The sequence below is a fragment of the Magallana gigas genome, chromosome 5, assembly GCF_963853765.1.
Source record: "Magallana gigas chromosome 5, xbMagGiga1.1, whole genome shotgun sequence".
NCBI classification, from domain to species: domain Eukaryota; kingdom Metazoa; phylum Mollusca; class Bivalvia; order Ostreida; family Ostreidae; genus Magallana; species Magallana gigas.
The window spans coordinates 35,995,311-36,009,793 of record NC_088857.1 but is presented as its reverse complement, the minus strand read 5'-3'; positions in this window follow the sequence as shown (position 1 = coordinate 36,009,793).

Sequence of the window (14,483 nt, the reverse complement as noted above, 5' to 3'; positions counted from 1 at the left end):
TTTATTTTTAAACTTTCCAAAACAAAAAGACAAAAGATATTCATATCCTATGAACAAAGAGGATGTTGCAGAAAATACTGCTAAATTAATCGAGAGTATGGGAGTATGGTGTTCCAATAGAGCCACTTTAAAACTTCGTTGTATTAGCCGTGAGATGACAATTTGCAGTAACCTTTAGACGTTTTATCACATCCTTTATATTCTGCTTAAACGATAAAATAGCTACTATTTTCACAATACTTTTAGTACATCATTTTTAGACGCATGACGTTAAAATAAGAAAGTAAAATTGGTAAGTAAAATATGGTGATAACGAACGGTGTTCAAAATCAAATGTCCAAAGGAAAAAATACAAAACAGGAGGAGAGCAAACAAAAATCTCTACAAAAATTAAAGAGAGGATCAGGTGGTGATAACGAACAGTGTTCAAATTCAGAAGTCCAAAGGAAAATTACAAAACAGGAGCAGAGCGAAAACGGGACTCTATAAGAAATTAAGAGATATGATCAGTTGCCATGGAAGAGTGAGCATCCTCTGCTGACCGGTCACACCCGCCGTGTGCTCTTTGTGGTAATCAGGAAAACGGAAAAACCCGTAGACAATTCGGTGATTAATAATGGTCTTACAATACGTATTTTAAAAAACCCTCAGTCAGCATTCGAACTAGCGGAAGTATTTTATCAAATTGTTTGTAAGTAGCTTGCCTCGTTTTAGAAATTGTTCATAAGTAGAGCATGCCCTTGCGTATTGAATCAAATGAGAGACAAAAATTCCATATGCTTTTTTCTTTCTATCTCTCGTATATAACTCTTTTGCAAATTATCATATTATTTTTTTTGCACCAATACCATATATATGTGAAATTTTAAAAAAGCTTCAATGAAATGTTTCAAAAAAGCAAGTAAGCAAACTCCATATGCAGGTGATAAAGGTATATTGCTACGTAACTAAGGTAAGTTAACGATAGAATAATTGATGCGTCATGTTTCTCATAGAGAATTATTGTTATGTTATTATTAACGTCTTTATCTGGTAAAATATTTAAATATGAAATAGATGACTCAGACTGAATCCGGCAAAGTATAAAGTGATCTGACAACCTAGTGTCTGGCTAGAGAAAGAGAATAAAGAGACAGACGGACAAAAAGGTTTCATGCAAAGCAACTTGAAATCGTAATTCTTCCCCGTTATCTTTTCTCTGACGGCCCAGATACAATATATTCATCACGTACATGTACATTGTCGACTTACACTGCGACACAACAATGTTACTGCCACTGCCAAATTATTTCTTGATTCAACCTATTGATATGTTGTTAGCTTTTATTAATGATTGATGAATATAAATTCACAAGTACAAGATAAATTACTACAACTGAAATAAATGATGAGTGACAACAAATGAATATACATGCATGTATTTCTGATTCACAAAAAATGGGTGCATCTTATTCAAGATATTTTAATGATACGTATATAAGGTCAGATAATCAAAATAATACAAGAGAACGTGATAAAACGTATTAACTAGACCGCATATTTAGATGGGGATAGGAGTGGTATGAACACCTTCCCCCGCTTTTTAAGAGAGAGAGAGAATGGAGACCTTTCGATGCAATATTTAGCTACAGTGGCCAATGTTTCATCTTTTATCTTTCATGGTTTTTTTGTCCTTAATTGAATTATAGATTATAATAGATGAATATTAAAATAATAACTTTCCTCCCTAACTACTAGTTACAATAAAAAATGTTTAATTTTCAATAATAAAAACAACAAGAGCAAAGCTCGTTGCTCGTTGGTAATGGAAGACCCTAATAAGCGTGCGCTATTTAAGAATTTGAAGGAAAAAAAGGGACTATTCGTTTAGAATCAAAATAAAATCAATGTAATCTTATCAAATACATACAGTACCGATCAGACCCAACCTTACAAAAAGTAAACCCCAACTAAACCCTGGGTTTACTTTCTGGGTTTACTCTGGGTTTACTAGAGTGGAACCAGAGTAAACCCAGAGTAAACCCCGATCAGAAGAATACCCCGAAAGCAGACGCAACATGTGTATTCGGAATATACAAGGGACAGGAATTACAGGCAGTAGGATGATAAGATAAAATACATGTCTGCTTCACACTTAAGTGCGTATAGTTGACTCCAAAAGCAATTTTCGAGTAAACCCAAAGTAAACCCCGAGTAAACCCAAAGTAAACCCCGAGTGCACCCAAATTTTCAAAAAGTAAACCCAAAGTACACCCAGAAAGTAAACCCGGGTTTAGTTGGTGTTTTCTCTGGTGTTAGGTTGGGTCTGATCGGTACTGTATATAAGTAAGTGTAAAAAAGTACATGTACAATGTACATGTATTCTAGTTCATTGTTGTATCAATTAAAAATGTTTTTACACCCAAGAATTCAGACACGTAGCAGAAGGGAAGGGGGGGGGGGGGTATGGGGGACTGCCCCCCCCCCCTTCCCACTTTTTCTCGCAGCAGACACATTTCTTAAGTTACATATATAAAATTGAATTAAAGTGGTGTGCCCCCCACCCCCACTTTTTGGGGTAGCATATAGAAATAAAAGAGAATATAAGGACATCAAGAGTGAAAATGAAGGTAAAGGAATACAAAGTACCGCCCCCCCCCCCCCAAAAAAAAAAAAAAAAAAAAAAACTACGCAACCCCCCCCCCCTCCCGCCAACGAATTGAGATTATCAAGATTTTGAGATTCGAGAATTTGCTTCTTTTTTTTTTTCTTGTCAAGGTTTTTTTGATGAGGAGAAATCTTAGTATAGATTATTCTTATGATAGCTTTGGTTTTTGCAAAGTTTCACATGATGAACTTAACTTTTTCCTAAGATATTTCTAAGCGTATAAACTTTCTTAAGAATAATCTTAGCCTGCCTGACGGTCTTTTTTACAATTGACGACTACATTTGCAATTTGTGTGCAATTCTTTTTCTGCGATCGTGGGGGCAATATAAGAGTGTGTCATCTTAGGCGTTTACTCAATATAAGGTATGAGAATATTTAGAATTATTTTACGAAGAAGCTCTCGTAAACATTAAAGAAAGACAAGGATGATGTCTTGTGGACGATTGCTCGAACACCGTCAATTGTACATACGATGATCAATAACCAGTGGTATGGAAATCACAGGGCTTCCTAAACCTAAGGTGGTATGGGACATCTGTCGATATTAATGTGGATTAAAGTACATTATGATTGAAATACTTTCACCGGTTTAGAATTTTTATATTTTACAACACCTAACCAAAAATACCTTTAAAAATATTTTGAAAGGTAAAAATTGTAAAACCCACAGTGGGATTCGAACTCATGACTTATAGAATCATAGTAAACCCTCTAACTCACTGCGCGACGCTCTTAGATGACAAAATTGGTAAAGAAACTACTTATATAACTGCACTAAATTTTATTGTTTATTTCGATAAACAATACGTCACAACATGGAAGTGTCCCATACCACCTTAATTGAAAATGCCAAAGTGTCTTTAACATAGTACTGTACTCTTCCGGCACGGTCATCGCAGACCGATAAGGTAAAAACAAAGAAATTATATTCACAGTACGAATAACGGCTTACGAATCTTATATTAGAATGTGTATTAATTACAGGTATAAATAAACAAATCTGTCGAATGTCGAATAGCCAGCACTAGTATTACATGCGCGGTTCCAGAGGGGGTGGGCGAGGTCGCCCACCCCCCCCCCCACCCCGAAAAAAAATTCTTGAACCGCACAGAGTCGAAGACTTCAGTGCGAAGTTGCGAAGGAGAAGGAGCGATAGTAGTATTGCTCCTTTGCCTTTGCAACTTCGCACTCTCGCCTTCGCATCTTCTCGCTTCGCCGTCGCATCTTCGCGCCTTCGCCTTCGTACTTTCTCTTTCGACTCTTCGCACTCTACCATTTCGTCCCAGAGGCAAAAGTGTGAGGGTCGAAGTGGCCCCATCGTAACATCATTAAAAAAAACACACCTATTTAAACAAGCCGATAAAAAAACGTACGGTGTCGTGAGAAAAAAGGAACCATTCAATTTACTAGTTAAGATTCCAATTGAATTTAAACTGTTTGACAAAACAAGCTTACTTGTCTTATAATACGGATGCGAAGTGTGAAGCTATAAAATAAAAGTCTACAAATTATAGTACGCATCCATTTAATATTTTTGAAACATATATTTCAACTTAAAAGCTTCACGTCGTCATTGATGATCAATGGAGAAACTGGTCGCTAATCTCATTATATTAATGTATTTAATAGAATGGTTTCGTTTTGGAGATGCGAAGGCGAAAATGCGAGGGTGCGAAGGCGAATAAGCGAACTATTATAAGCGTATTATCGCTCTTTCGCATCTTCGCAATTTCGCCTTCGCCTTTCAAGTTTGTGGAGCCCTCAATCGTGCGGATCCAGATTTTTTTTCTAGAAGAGTGTTGGGGGGGGGGGGGCGAATGATTATTGTATTTGCCGCGGTTGGGAGGGGGGGTCCGAGGCATATTCTTAGTAATTTTAATTTGCGAAATTAATAATATTGAAATTTCCAGAGAGAGGGAGGGGGGTCCGGATCCCTCTTATCCATAAAATTTCGTGCATGAGCAAGGAATTCGAATGTCGTATTATGAAATTCAATGTTACTGTGTTTGAACCACAGTATTGATTTAAGGTAAGAAGACAGCTGATAAGTGATAGAAATCTTGAAATCACTACCTTTTATAAGGAGAATATAATGATTAGACGTAGCCAACACTGGTAAACAAAAAAAAACCCGCATTACCCAGTAAAATATTAATGAACATCCATTGAAAGCACGTGTGCTTATTATGATAATATGCATGCGTACCAATAACAAATTCATCGGCAAGCCTCGGGTGAGTACGGTATCCATACCATCACTGATGGTCAATGGAAAAACTGGTCGTTAACCTTTTTATATTAATATATTTACTAGAATGGTTCGTTTTTGGGATTAACAAAAGACGGCTCAAGAAAATTTAATTGTAAATGTACATATACTATATAAACACGTGTGCACACTGTAGTTCGTATACTACAGTTAACCTGTGGTTGTACTTGATCTGTACACATGCAGTCAGAGGACCCTGTGTTTGTACTTGAGCTGTACACATGCAGTCCGAGGACCCTGTGTTTGTACTTGAGCTGTACACATGCAGTCCGAGGACCATGCATGTGTTTGTACTTGACCTTTACACATGCAGTTTGTGTTTGTACTTAAATTGTATACATGCAGTCAGAGGACCCTGTGTTTGTACTTGATCTGTATTCACATGCAACCAGAAAAGAACTCGATGTTGAATGTATATACCATTTAGATAAGTATTCAAAACTAATCTAATTTTATTTAAAATTGGTACGTAGATATAAACAACAATAAAAACGCGTTTTGGTACAAATTTATACATATTGCAGTAATAACACTACCAACTACCACCAACCACCAAAATATTTAAATAAATCTCATTTTATATAAATGCTGATTTCCTGGTGATCATGATAATTTGGTTAATTCCATATCAGGTTCTTTTTTCAAAGCCCAAAAAAACGGTATTCGATGTGGTTACTTTGATCTTCGCATTTTCGCCTACAGGGCGTAGATCTATGCGAGAGTGCAAAGTTGTGAAGGCGAAAGTGCGAAGTTGCAAAGGCGAGGAGTGAAGGTACGAAAATGCGATGGCGAAGCGCGAAGCTGCGAAGGCGAAAGTGCGAGCTTGCAAACGCGAGGAAGCGAACTACTTTCGCTCCTTCGCACTTTCAAGTTTGTGGAGCTCTCTATCCTGCAGATCCAGATTTTGTTGTAGGAGAGGGTGGGGGGTCCCGAATGATTACTGTATTTGCCGCAGGGGGGGGGGGGGGGGGTGTCCGAGGCATATTCTTGGTAATTTTACTTTGTGAAATTATTAATATTGAAATTTCCAGAGGGGTGTTTGGGGGTGTTGGGGGGGGGGGGGGGGTCTTCCCCATCAAAATCCGTGCATGAACAAGGAATTCGAATGTCGTATACTAAAATCAATGCTACTGTGTTTGAACCACTGTATTGATTTAAGGTAAGCAGACAGCTGATAAGTGACAGGAATCTGGAAGTGCATATGTACACATTATGGCGAGCATTACCTATTATGTAGAGTATATAATGATAAGACGTAGCCAACACTGGTAAACACAAAAAAAAATCCAATGCCCCAATAAAATATTAATGAACATCCATAGTAAGCACATGTGCTTACTATGATAATATGCATGCGTACCAATATCAAATGTATCGGCAAACCTCGGGCGAGTACGGTATCCACGCCGTCATTGATGGTCAATGGAGAAACTGGTCGCTAACCTCTTTATAACTGTATTTACTAGAATGCACACATCTGTAAACATGCAGTCAGAGGACCCTGTGTTTGTACTTGAGCTGTACACATGCAGTCCGAGGACCCTGTGTTTGTACTTGAGCTGTACACATGCAGTCCGAGGACCATGCATGTGTTTGTACTTGAGCTTTACACATGCAGTTTGTGTTTGTACTTAAATTGTATACATGCAGTCAGAGGACCCTGTGTTTGTACTTGATCTGTATTCACATGCAACCAGAAAAAAACTCGATGTTGAATGTATATACCATTTAGATAAGTATTCAAAACTAATCTAATTTTATTTAAAATTGGTACGTAGATAAAAACAACAATAAAAACGCGTTTTGGTACAAATTTATACATATTGCAGTAATAACACTACCAACTACCACCAACCACCAAAATATTTAAATAAATCTCATTTTATATAAATGCTGATTTCCTGGTGATCATGATAATTTGGTTAATTCCATATCAGGTTCTTTTTTCAAAGCCCAAAAAACGGTATTCGATGTGGTTACTTTGATCTTCGCATTTTCGCCTACAGGGCGTAGATCTATGCGAGAGTGCAAAGTTGTGAAGGCGAAAGTGCGAAGTTGCAAAGGCGAGGAGTGAAGGTACGAAAATGCGATGGCGAAGCGCGAAGATGCGAAGGCGAAAGTGCGAGCTTGCAAACGCGAGGAAGCGAACTACTTTCGCTCCTTCGCACTTTCAAGTTTGTGGAGCTCTCTATCCTGCAGATCCAGATTTTGTTGTAGGAGAGGGTGGGGGGTCCCGAATGATTACTGTATTTGCCGCAGGGGGGGGGGGGGTGTCCGAGGCATATTCTTGGTAATTTTACTTTGTGAAATTATTAATATTGAAATTTCCAGAGGGGTGTTTGGGGGTGTTGGGGGGGGGGGGGGGTCTTCCCCATCAAAATCCGTGCATGAACAAGGAATTCGAATGTCGTATACTAAAATTCAATGCTACTGTGTTTGAACCACTGTATTGATTTAAGGTAAGCAGACAGCTGATAAGTGACAGGAATCTGGAAGTGCATATGTACACATTATGGCGAGCATTACCTATTATGTAGAGTATATAATGATTAGACGTAGCCAACACTGGTAAACACAAAAAAAAATCCAATGCCCCAATAAAATATTAATGAACATCCATAGTAAGCACATGTGCTTACTATGATAATATGCATGCGTACCAATATCAAATGTATCGGCAAACCTCGGGCGAGTACGGTATCCACGCCGTCATTGATGGTCAATGGAGAAACTGGTCGCTAACCTCTTTATAAATGTATTTACTAGAATGCACACATCTGTAAACATGCAGTCAGAGGACCCTGTGTTTGTACTTGAGCTGTACACATGCAGTCCGAGGACCCTGTGTTTGTACTTGAGCTGTACACATGCAGTCCGAGGACCATGCATGTGTTTGTACTTGAGCTTTACACATGCAGTTTGTGTTTGTACTTAAATTGTATACATGCAGTCAGAGGACCCTGTGTTTGTACTTGATCTGTATTCACATGCAACCAGAAAAAAACTCGATGTTGAATGTATATACCATTTAGATAAGTATTCAAAACTAATCTAATTTTATTTAAAATTGGTACGTAGATAAAAACAACAATAAAAACGCGTTTTGGTACAAATTTATACATATTGCAGTAATAACACTACCAACTACCACCAACCACCAAAATATTTAAATAAATCTCATTTTATATAAATGCTGATTTCCTGGTGATCATGATAATTTGGTTAATTCCATATCAGGTTCTTTTTTCAAAGCCCAAAAAACGGTATTCGATGTGGTTACTTTGATCTTCGCATTTTCGCCTACAGGGCGTAGATCTATGCGAGAGTGCAAAGTTGTGAAGGCGAAAGTGCGAAGTTGCAAAGGCGAGGAGTGAAGGTACGAAAATGCGACGGCGAAGCGCGAAGATGCGAAGGCGAAAGTGCGAGCTTGCAAACGCGAGGAAGCGAACTACTTTCGCTCCTTCGCACTTTCAAGTTTGTGGAGCTCTCTATCCTGCAGATCCAGATTTTGTTGTAGGAGAGGGTGGGGGGTCCCGAATGATTACTGTATTTGCCGCAGGGGGGGGGGGTGTCCGAGGCATATTCTTGGTAATTTTACTTTGTGAAATTATTAATATTGAAATTTCCAGAGGGGTGTTTGGGGGTGTTGGGGGGGGGGGGGGGGTCTTCCCCATCAAAATCCGTGCATGAACAAGGAATTCGAATGTCGTACACTAAAATTCAATGCTACTGTGTTTGAACCACTGTATTGATTTAAGGTAAGCAGACAGCTGATAAGTGACAGGAATCTGGAAGTGCATATGTACACATTATGGCGAGCATTACCTATTATGTAGAGTATATAATGATTAGACGTAGCCAACACTGGTAAACACAAAAAAAAATCCAATGCCCCAATAAAATATTAATGAACATCCATAGTAAGCACATGTGCTTACTATGATAATATGCATGCGTACCAATATCAAATGTATCGGCAAACCTCGGGCGAGTACGGTATCCACGCCGTCATTGATGGTCAATGGAGAAACTGGTCGCTAACCTCTTTATAACTGTATTTACTAGAATGCACACATCTGTAAACATGCAGTCAGAGGACCCTGTGTTTGTACTTGAGCTGTACACATGCAGTCCGAGGACCCTGTGTTTGTACTTGAGCTGTACACATGCAGTCCGAGGACCCTGTGTTTGTACTTGAGCTGTACACATGCAGTCCGAGGACCATGCATGTGTTTGTACTTGAGCTTTACACATGCAGTTTGTGTTTGTACTTGAATTGTATACATGCAGTCAGAGGACCCTGTGTTTGTACTTGAGCTGTATACACATGCAACCAGAAAAGAACTTGATGTTGAATGTATATACCATTTAGATGAGTATTCAAAATTAATCTAATTTTATTTAAAATTGGTAAGTAGATAAAAACAACAATAAAAACGCATTTTGGTACAAATTTATACATATTGCAGTAATAACACTACCAACTACCACCAACCACCAAAATATTTAAATAAATCTCATTTTATATAAATGCTGATTTCCTGGTGATCATGATAATTTGGTTAATTCCATATCAGGTTCTTTTTTCAAAGCCCCAAAAACGGTATTCGATGTGGCTACTTTGACCTTCGCATTTTCGCCTACAGGGCGTAGATCTATGCGAGAGTGCAAAGTTGTGAAGGCGAAAGTGCGAAGTTGCAAAGACGAAGGAGTGAAGGTACGAAGATGCGACGGCGAAGCGCGAAGATGCGAAGGCGAAAGTGCGAGCTTGCAAACGCGAGGAAGCGAACTACTTTCGCTCCTTCGCACTTTCAAGTTTGTGGAGCTCTCTATCCTGCAGATCCAGATTTTGTTGTAGGAGAGGGTGGGGGGTCCCGAATGATTACTGTATTTGCCGCAGGGGGGGGGGGGTGTCCGAGGCATATTCTTGGTAATTTTACTTTGTGAAATTATTAATATTGAAATTTCCAGAGGAGTGTTGGGGGAGGGAGGGGGGTCTTCCCCATCAAAATCCGTGCATGAACAAGGAATTCGAATGTCGTATACTAAAATTCAATGCTACTGTGTTTGAACCACTGTCTTGATTTAAGGTAAGCAGACAGCTGATAAGTGACAGTAATCTGGAAGTGCATATGTACACATTATGGCGAGCATTATCTATTATGTAGAGTACATAATGATTAGACGTAGCCAACACTGGTAAACACAAAAAAAAATCCAATGCCCCAATAAAATATTAATGAACATCCATAGTAAGCACATGTGCTTACTATGATAATATGCATGCGTACCAATATCAAATGTATCGGCAAACCTCGGGCGAGTACGGTATCCACGCCGTCATTGATGGTCAATGGAGAAACTGGTCGCTAACCTCTTTATAAATGTATTTACTAGAATGGTTTCATTGTTGGGCTTAACTAAACCCTGTCACACCAGGCTGCGTCCCCACGGCGTTGTAAAATTCATGGAATCGCCGTAGGATCGCAAGGAAAATTCAGAAAAAATGTACAGTTACATTTGAAAATTTTACAAAGTTCTGGAAAAGTCACGGCGTCCTGACGGCGACCTCGGCGGTCTTACGGAGCTCCCACGGCGTATAACTGCGTTTCCACGGAGTTCTACTTGGCGGTTAACTGCGCTCTCGCTGAGTCTCCGCCGAGCGCTCATGACGTGCTAGGAGTTTTTACCGCGCGTCCACGGCGTGCTCTGTGCGCTGACTGCGCTCACAAGACGTTCTTTACTTCTTGGTAGGTTAATATTAATTAGTACAATTGTATGGGAAACAAATAAGAATTTACAACTAGTATATAAATGATTTAAAAATTGTTTTGATTTTATGATAAGGTACATTGTAATTGAAACATAGTTACTTCTAAACAATTTGTGAAGGACTAGGATTAAACTCTTAGTAGTCAGGTCTACAAAAAGGATCCGTTATTAGTTGTTAGAAAACATTGAAAAGATGTGAAAACATCAGAACCAAATGGCGTGAATTCCATCTACGTTCATCGATTGTTCTTGCAATAGTAGCAAATGCTGCTTTTTACATAGTCATCTACATCCAGTTTGATAGTTATTACATCGCTTGCTATTGTACAACAACCATTTTTCGAGTTTTCGTGGTCCTGATGACAACGCACTAGAAACGCCGTGGGAGCCCAGTATAAACGCAGAAAAAACGTCACGAGAGCGCTATGAACCAGCAACAGCTCTTTGGGGTCGCTGAGTGAACGCAGCCAAATGGAAAACAACTTGTTCAAACGCTTTAGATGCGCAGTGAGAGCGCATTGAGAGCGCGATAGAGACGCAGTGAGATCCCAAAGGACTCCGTTAGGTCTCCGTGCAAGAGCAATTAACTTATCACTGCGTCTACACTGCGGTTAGCTGCGTTCCTTGAGCGCACCGACGGAGCTCTCGTGGCGCTGTTGGAGATCTTACGGCGCTGTCACGGCGACCTCACTACGCTTTTACGGCATGTTTAGAACGCCGAGCCACGGCGCGTATTTTGTGCATGTTCAAAGTGCGCGCCGTCGCATGGCGTTCTTAAATGATCAAGGCGATCCCACCGCGACGGATGAAGATGTAGTTATGTTGTTACAGCGCTGAAGAAGACTCTACTGCGTTTACCTTGGCGTTTTACATTATCTAAGGACGCAGCGGGATCGCCGTGAGAACGCAGCTCCGGTGTGACAGGGGTTTGAAGACGGCTCAGGAAAATAAAATTGTAAATGTACATGTACTAAAAAAAATACTTGTGCACAGTGTAGTTCGTATACTACAGTTAATCTGTGGTGATCAGTACACATGCAATCTGAGGACCCAGTGTTTGTACTTGATTTGTACACATGCAGTCCGAGGACTCTGTGTTTGTACTTGATCTGTACACATGCAGTCCGAGGACTCTGTGTTTGTACTTGATCTGTACACATGCAGTCCGAGGACTCTGTGTTTGTACTTGAATTGTATACATGCAGTCAGAGGACCCTGTGGTTGTATTTGATCTGTATATGCATTCAGAGACCCTGTATTTGTACAATTACAATTTTCAGACCTACTGTGGTTTCATCAATATTCGTTGAATACCAATTTTCGTGGATTTCGTTGTTAAGTTGCTCCACAAAATTAAATGTTCATTGAAGTGCAATTTCTATTAACATTTTGTATTGATAGGTTCATTGGCCACGAATATACGTATCCTTGAAACTGTGATTTTTACTATATCCACGAAAATTGATACCCTTGAATATTAATGAAACCACAGCATATATTTACATTTTCCAGTGTCTTTGCTTGTGATAACACTACGTACCGATTTTGTACTATATAACCCATAATACAAATGACGCCAAATTGAGGCACCAGCGGGGTTTGCTTATTTATATTTATACAATGTATATTTAATCGTACGATGGCATAAAACTATATAAATATAAGTAATAAGGAATCATTCTTTTAATATTATGAGGTGATAATTTCGGTCGGGGCGTGATCAAATCAATCATAAAGCCCTTCGGGCTTTATTGGATTTGATCACGCCCAGACCAAAATTATCACCTCATAATACTCAAAGAATGATTCCAAGTTTAATAATATTCCTTATATATTTTCGAGAAAAAAAAACTCCTAACTATTCGTAAGAAAATCAAAGGTGGAATAACACATCATAACAAAATGGCTGACCTCTGAACGAAAGGATATTTCGTTTTATTAAAAGGATTTTATCGACGGCAACATGTAAGTTATCCAATAGCCGAATAGATAAAATGTCGGACTTAAGATGAAGATAAGTGATAAATGTCCGTACATCACGAGTTCGAATCCTGCTGGGGCTTTTGTTGTTAACTTACATGTACTTACTGAATTTTTTAGATATTCAATTTGTATCCCTAAACTGTAAATATTTCGCTTATTTGACATATGTACAGTTTATTTATCATTATATCTTTCATAATCAAATAATTCACTGTTTATTTGAATGACTTTTTCCATGTGGGTTATTCGACCTTATCTATGCTAAATTTTCTCATATTGGCAAGCGTAAATCGTCTTTTATCTTACATACTCGTTGAAAGTTTTCATTGCGTTCGTTAATGCTAAAATTCGTAGTTATCGCACAACCATTGTATATTTTCAAATATACATGCATGGTCTGGCAGCTCGAGATTACAAATGAAAATTCGCTATAATACAAATACAATAATGAAATTACAGGCGTCGTTTAGATGAGTTATTGAATGGGCTTTCTTCTGCTATTACATGTACAGTATCATATTCCTACATGTACAGTACATGAACCTATTTCAACTCTACATTTAACTTCGGGTGTCCACGTTTTCTTTCGGGGGGTAGGGAGTAGGGGTACAACATACGTATGTTTAATATTCACAGGTTCACTGAATATTTAACACTGAGAAAACTTTAGATCAGCTTGTCCTTTGGTTGTAAATATATGTACATTTTCAGTAAGGGGGAACCTGGTGTTGTACTTAATATGTATACATTCAGTCAAAGGACTCTGTCTTTCTACTTGATCTGTAAACATACAGTCAGAGGACCCTGTTGTTGTACTTGACCAGTCTGTACATTTGCTGTCAGAGGACCCTGTGTTTGTACTTGAGCTGTACACATGCTATCAGAGGACCCTGTGTTTGTACTTGAGCTGTACACATGCTGTCAGAGGACCCTGTGTTTGTACTTTAGCTGTACACATGCTGTCAGAGGACCCTGTGTTTGTACTTGAGTTATATAAATGCAGTCAAAGCCCTTGAAAGGACCCTGTGCTTGATCTGTAAACACATGCAATCAGAAGAGTACTCGATGTTTGCATATAAATGCCATTTAGATGAATATTCAAATTACAATTTATAATTAAGAAGGCTTAATAGTCAGCAAATTACCAATCGCATATACATGTACCTTAAAAGTTGGATATAATTATATTAGACAGAAGCCATGATGACTTTACATTGTTTATATACAGTACCGATCAGACCCAACCTAACAGAAAGTAAACCCCAACTAAACCCTGGGTTTACTAGAGTGGACCCAGAGTAAACCCAAGGAAACCCAGAGAGTAAACCCGGTCAGAGGTATACCTCTGAAAGCAGACGCTAAATGTGTATTCGAAATATACATAGGGCAGGAATAACAGATAGTAGGATAGTAAGATAAAAGACAGGTCTGCTTCACACTTTAGTGCGTAGTTGACCTCAAAAGCAATTTCCAAGTAAACCCAAAGTAACCCCAGAGTGGACCCAAATTTTCAAAAAGAAAACCCAGAGTAAACCCCAAAACTTAACCCGGTGTTAGGTTGGGTCTGATCGATACTATAGAGCTCCTTCTAAAGAAGATTAATAGAGTCCAAAAATGGCCATGACCATCGAACCCTCTTAAATGTCCTCCCACAATCCAACCCCTTAAGGCTATTTTTAATTAGTTGTTTTTCAAGACCTCTTTTTTTTAATTGGTCTGTAGATCAAAAAACATAAACATTAAAGACACATTTTGATACAAATTTATACATATTGTAGTATTTTTTTTTATTTTGGTCAGTCGTTCTTGAA